This window comes from Nerophis lumbriciformis, linkage group LG01 (genome assembly GCF_033978685.3).
Source record: "Nerophis lumbriciformis linkage group LG01, RoL_Nlum_v2.1, whole genome shotgun sequence".
Lineage (NCBI taxonomy): Eukaryota > Metazoa > Chordata > Actinopteri > Syngnathiformes > Syngnathidae > Nerophis > Nerophis lumbriciformis.
In genome coordinates, this window is record NC_084548.2 from 71,407,878 (window position 1) to 71,415,000 (window position 7,123).

Consider the following 7,123-nt stretch of genomic DNA (forward strand, 5'->3'; position numbering starts at 1 on the left):
ATATGTGTATAGATGTACATTTATACATACATATAGATGTATATATACCTACATATATGTGTATAGATGTGTTATATATACATACATATATGTATATAGATGTATACATACTTATATGTGTGTATGGATGTGTATATATATATATATATATACATATATATGTGTATAGATGTATATTTATACATTTATATATACATACATAGATGTATATATACACATATATACATACATGTATGTATGTACGTACATATACACATACATATATGTGTATGGATGTGTATATATATATATATACATATATAGGTGTATAGATGTATATATACATGTGTTTATGTATGTATATATAATTATAAATATATATGTGTTAACGTATGTATATATGTTTATAGATAGATGTATAGATGTACAGTGTAATCTCTTTTTTAATTTGTCTTGCTAAGGAGCTGCACAAACTGTGTAATGTGCATGCCAGGCCACTAGCTGGCGATGTCACTTTGTCAAAAATATATTACCATTACATTACTAATTATTAAAATATAATAATTAGTATATAATAATATAATAAAATATATTATTTAATAATAATAATGTAAAATATATTATTTTTTGGGTCGCCTCGATCGTCGTAATACAATACATAAAATGTGACAACCTCATTGAACCAATCTAATAAAAATAACCTTAATAAACAACTATACTCACATTTTGTACAAGTTTTTTTAATTATTACATTTTTTTTAAGACATGCCAGACAATATATTATGTTGGTTTTTTTTGTAATTATTGTCATTTTTTATTTTGAATTTATTATTTTTTTCTTAATTCTCTGGTCGTTCTTATATGAGCCCAAAATGCTACTCAAAAAGTGACACATTTGTTCCTTTTGACCAAAAATGTTAAGTTGAAAACCAGGAAAAAATTATATTTTGGACTTGATGTTTATCCTAACATAAACTAATGGAATCCTTTATGTTAACATTTCAAATGTGAAATGTTTCCACTTTTCTCCCCATTCAAAGCATGCAGCGACTATTCACACATTTGACTATTTTCTCCTCACAGATTTATGTCAGAGTACGTTTAGTTTGTAACCCTTTTTTTTTCCCCGTTAAAAAAAATTGTGGGCCGCTTCTAACAGTGAATACTTTGCATTTTCCTGAGGGAACTCTCCTGGAGGAATCAATAAAGTACTATCTATCTATCTACTATTACTACACCATTTTTTTAAAATACATTTTATTAGTAGATTTTTTTTTTAACTAAAATGTAAAAATAAAAATATGGTAATTTAGCAATAATTTCACCTCAAAATGTAGTGTATATTCATACTTGCCAACCCTCCCGGATTTTCCGGGAGACTCCCGAAATTCAGCGCCTCTCCGGAAAATTTTTTGTGTTGATTTATCTATTTTATTTTGTGGTTTGAATTCTTTTTTGGAGCTGTCATTACAGATTTATCAGTATTCACATTGGTCAGTAGGGGGCAGTAGGGCGTTTCTTCCCAATTGAATGCTATCACCTGCAGACCGGAAGTGTCTTGTCATTCTGATGAGCGCGACCAGTCTGTGAACAATTGAAACGTCCTGTGTGCTTTTTCCTCCTGTATAACAGGTTAGTTTTGGTGAATCAACTCACTGAATAATATCCATGTGATCTTTATAAGTTTAAGTACACATTCTGGTGGTGGAGCCTAACTCTAAAGTGTTTGTGAGTTGTAGTTTGTATTTGTGAATGAATCCAGTGCACGGCTGCAGTAATCAATACAAAAAGGCGACGTGAGTGCGCAATGTTTGTATAGGAACTTCTGATCCTAATTCAGACTCCCAAATTAGAGCTCCCGTTTTCTTATTGATTTTATAATGTATATTTGTATAATGTGTGTGTTCTGAAATAGTGACAGAGAATAGAACAAGGATGGACAATTCAACCCTTAACTCAACAATGAGTAGATGAGTGTTATGTGTGTGTAAATGTGTAAATAAATGAACACTGAAATTCAAGTATTTCTTTTATTTATTTATATATATATATGTATACATATATATATATGTATACATATATATATATATATATATATATATATAATATATATGTGTAATAAAATATATATATATATATATATATATATATATATATATATAGCTAGAATTCACTGAAAGTCAAGTATTTCTTATATATATATATATATATATATATATATACATATATCTTAACCACGCCCCCCACCTCCCGAAATCGGAGGTCTCAAGGTTGGCAAGTATGGTATATTACTGTAAATGGAAAAACAGTACTGATGTTTTTATGGTAAAACAATTAAATAAACAAACAAACTGGCAGCTCAGGTGCCAACATTTTACTGTTTTTTTTATTTACAGTAAAATTCAGGCAACTGAGCTGCCTTTTTTTTTTTTTTTTTACCATAAAAACAGCAGTACATTTACAGTAATATACACTACATTTTGAGGTGAAATTGTTGCAACTTACCATATATATTTTTTTACATTTTAGTTTAAAAAAATCTACTAATAAAATGCTTTTTTTTTTAAATGATGTAATAATAGTAGATAGATAGATAGTACTTTATTGATTCCTCCAGGAGAGTTCCCTCAGGATAATGAAAAGTATTCACTGTTAAAAACATAACTGCCATGTGGCCCTCAGTGAAAACCACTACGACACCTCTGAGATGGAGCATTAAAATGGCAAAAATGTACTGATTTAATTTTATATTTGAAATTCAGGCTTAAGTAGTTTTAAAAGACATTTAGAAATGGAATACATTTTTTTTTTAATGTTTTTGCTGCAGTTTTTAGGAAGCTGACATGTTTTGTCATCCTGAGGTTTTTTTTTGGGTGAGAATTCAGAAATAATGACAACACATGAAAATAAATCCTATTTGTTGATTGACGCTTCTCATGGAGTTTTTGGGAAGCTGCCGTTTTTTGTCGTTAGGAGCATCTAAATGTGATTTTTCGGTACGATTTACATATCATAATCACATCCTGACTGCTAGTGTTTAATGCGGGTGTTGCTGTGTGGGGAAAGGTGAAAGAGTGCGACGGCGCAGACAAGTCCACCTCAGTCTGAGTGATGGAAAGTGCGGCCTGGTGGAAAAAAAAGTGGCTTCTTTGAGAGGAAGAAAATAAACGGAAGCGTGAACTCAGACGTCTGGTCAGCGACACTTTTCCTGTCTTGGAAGTTTGTTTTGGTCACGTGACTAACTCGTAGACGTCTTGGGTAGCGTTTTGCGCGTTTGATCGGCGACGAGCCCGGGAGACGCCGGGAGGAATCGTCGAACAAAAAGCTTGATTTGTTTCAGCGAGCCTCAGACTAGAACTGCAGCTCTAGGAGAAGAAGTGTGTTTAAGTACCATTAGTTAAAGTTAAAGTACCAATGATTGTCACACACTAGAGATGCGCGGATAGGCAATTATTTCATCCGCAACCGCATCACAAAAGTCGTCAACCATCCGCCATCCACCCGAACTAACATTTAATCAAAACCGCACCCGCCCGTTGTTATATATCTAATATAGACGATGCAAGGCATTAGTGAGGTTATAAAGCTTTTGCCTGTTAAAGAAAGGAGACTGATCCAATGCAGCAGAGACATTCAATGCGTGCCACGTTGTCACGGCCCAGTGCGCAATCATCTGGGAGCCGCGCCGAGCGCGCCTCCAAGCGCACTCACGCCACTCAAACTGCTGCAGGCGGCTGCGTTCTATCTTGTTTTAACATCCTGTGGCACTCTTCTGGGATCACGGCGGACGAAACTGCTCATGCTCAGGGTGTTTGTGGAGGTTCGGGGTTTTTGCACAAATGTGATGCACCATGTTAGATGTCCTGGTTTTGTGACTGTCGTAGACATAAACAGCGTCGCAGCTCTTGCAAATCACGTAGCCAGCATTACTCTCATCCTGATTTACAACCTCATAAAAACGAGTCCACGCCTTTTTTTCCCCTGGTCTTTAGTATTCCCTTTTTTAGTTTGTCGCGAACCACGTTTGCTGCCGGCGTTGCCATCTCTTTTTTTTCTTCTTCTTCTGTTGTGGCATATGCAGCAGGTGCCTGCTCGTTTTTCGTATGTGGGTAACAACATTTAACTATGTATATATATTTCCGAATTGGTTTAACTGCCACCCGCCTGAATCTATTTAAAATCTAATTTTTTTTTAATTTCAACCGCCCGACCCGACCCGCGGATAAAATCTATTTTTTTTTTATTTCAACCGCCCGACCCGACCCGCGGATAAAATCTAATTTTTTTTTTATTTCAACCGCCCGACCCGCGGATAATCCGCGGACTCCGCGGTTGTGTCCGCAAACCGCGCATCTCTATCACACACACACACTAGGTGTGGTGAAATTTGACCCATCCCCTTGATCACCCCCTGGGACGTGAGGGGAGCAGTGGGCAGTAGCGGTGGCCGCGCCCGGGAATAATTTTTGGTGATTTAACCCCCAATTCCAACCCTTGATGCTGAGTGCCAAGCAGGGAGGTAATGGCTCCCATTTTTGTAGTCTTTGGTATGACCCGACCTACCGATCTCAGGGCGGACACTCTAACCACTAGGCCACTGAGTAGGTCAGTCATTTCTATCTTTCCTTGTCATTATTCTTATGATTAGTTTAAATCGGGTGACCTCCGAAACTCTATCCTCTTCCTCTATCTGTGGACCTTCTACCAGGTGTTGCTAATGTCCTTAATCTTCATCCTGGATTCCCAATCTCCTGTGGACACTTTGATGTACCTTTGCACTTTGACCTTAGTAGAAGAATACTTTTAAAAGATGATATGGCCAAATACAAACACATGCTACTTCCAATCCTATAGGATAATTATACGTGATATAATTACCGTATTTTTCGGTCTATAAATCGCAGTTTTTTTCATAGTTTGGCCGGGGGTGCGACTTATACTCCAGTGCGACTTATATATGTTTTTTCCCTTCTTTATTATGCATTTTCGGCCGGTGCGACTTATACTCCGAAAAATACGGTAACCACAGTAGCATGCTTAGTAAGTAAGTACATCACAAAACGTAGGTGAAGTGAAACAACTATTCAATGAAAAGGGGCAACATCATAACAAGGTGATTAGTTAAAAGGTGCATTAACTAAAAGGAGAAGTTTTCAAATGTTTCTTCAAAGTGTCAACACAGTCAAGATACGCCATACTTGCCAACCCCTCCCGAATTTTCCGGGAGACTCCCGAAATGCAACGCCTCTCCCGAAAACCTCCCGGGACAAATATTCTCCCGATTTTCAGCCGGAGATGGAGGCCACGCCCCCTCCAGCTCAGTGACGTGCAGTCACTAGAGGCAGGTGAGGCGGGGCCTCACCTGCCATCATGGAAAGAAAAAAAATTTAAAAAGAAAAAAATATACATTAAATTGTTATATGTATCCAGTGATTATACTATAAAGTTATTTTCCATTTAACTTCACCAGTTTTAGATTATTTGTATTCAAAATCGCTGAATTTTCACATTTGCCGTTCAAATACTGAGAAGAGACGGTGCGGTGAACAGCAGCCAGTTGAGGCACGTCACTCAGTGCCTCAACATGGACGAACTCGGCTAACTGCTGGCCTGCTGTGCAGTGAGACCGTATTGCTATATGAATTATATTATACATTTCCATAGTTTAGTTAGCTGAGGTATATAATGTACAGTGTATTTTGTCAACAACTGTATGTGTGTAACGTATTTCTTGTGCTGAGCGATCATAAAACGGCTGCAAAAGACGAACTGGCTGAGGCTCGCCTCCTGCACCCCCGCCACGGCAACCCCTGACGGGAGTGTTGTATCAACTAAAGCCCACACTTAAACTTTCCACGTGCAAGATTGGATCTATTTAAAAAAGTTATTTCATAAGAAGCCAAAAAGTGCAAAAACAATAATGTTGGTGTTGGAGGAGTTGTGAATGACTGCAGGGCCACAACATTAGGTACACCTGCAGACTGCAGGTGTACCTAATTCACAACTCCTCCAACACCAACATTATTGTTTTTGCACTTTTTGGCTTCTTATTAAATAACTTTTGTAACCTATTTTTATGGGCTGTCCTCTTTGTGATGTCAAGTTCCTGTTATGCGCTGTTATACAGTATATGCCTCGAGCTCTTATTTTGAAGGCGCTAAGAGCGGAATTTTGACACGTTGGAGTGGAGCGGAAGTTTTTGAAAGAAGGTAAGTAAAGTGGTCCTCGTGTAAACTGGAGCCTCCGTGTTTGTTATTTTGTAGTTTCATACAGTATAGGTGACATTTATAAACCCTCAGTTACACTTTTTTAAATAGATTCAATCTTGCACGTGGAAAGTTGAAGTGAGGGCTTTAGTTGTGGACTTAATTTCTAAGTAAAGGTAAGACCATAATAACGTTTTTTTTATTAAATGTGCTTTTTTGTGTGCTATAGTTTGTATGTGTAAAGTTAAAGTTAAGTTAAAGTACCAATGATTGTCACACACACACTAGGTGTAATGAAATGTGTCCTCTGCATTTGACCCATCCCCTTGTTCACCCCCTGGGAGGAGAGGGGAGCAGTGGGCAGCAGCGGCGCCGCGCCCGGGAATCATTTTTGGTGATTTAACCCCCAATTCCAAGCCTTGATGCTGAGTGCCAAGCAGGGAAGAATGCTGGTATGAGCTTTTAAACATAACCCGTTAACTGCTGCCAATCAAATGGTGAATAAGAAAGAAATCATCCAGATGAGAGATAAATTGTATAATTATGTTTATCTTACCTAAAAATAAATACATTTATTAATTAAGAAAAAAAAAAAACTAAATCAATTTGTACTATATTTTGCTAAAAACATCAAAATTAATTGTATTTTTATTTGTATTTTTTTCTGACTCCTTATTACATCCAGCCATAGAATTATACATACAAATAAACATATTTGAAATAATTAATTTTAAATTATCATGATAATTCATTTAAAATGACCATATTTAATTATTAAAATAATTGCTTGTTTATCAACAACTTTAGCATTTTATTCATTACATTTTGAAGCTCTCAGAAGCCAAGTTATGTTATATTCCTTAATATTTATTTATGCAAGTTTGAAGTATCAATTATCTAAACACAGTTTTGTTTGCATATTTTCAGGATATATATAT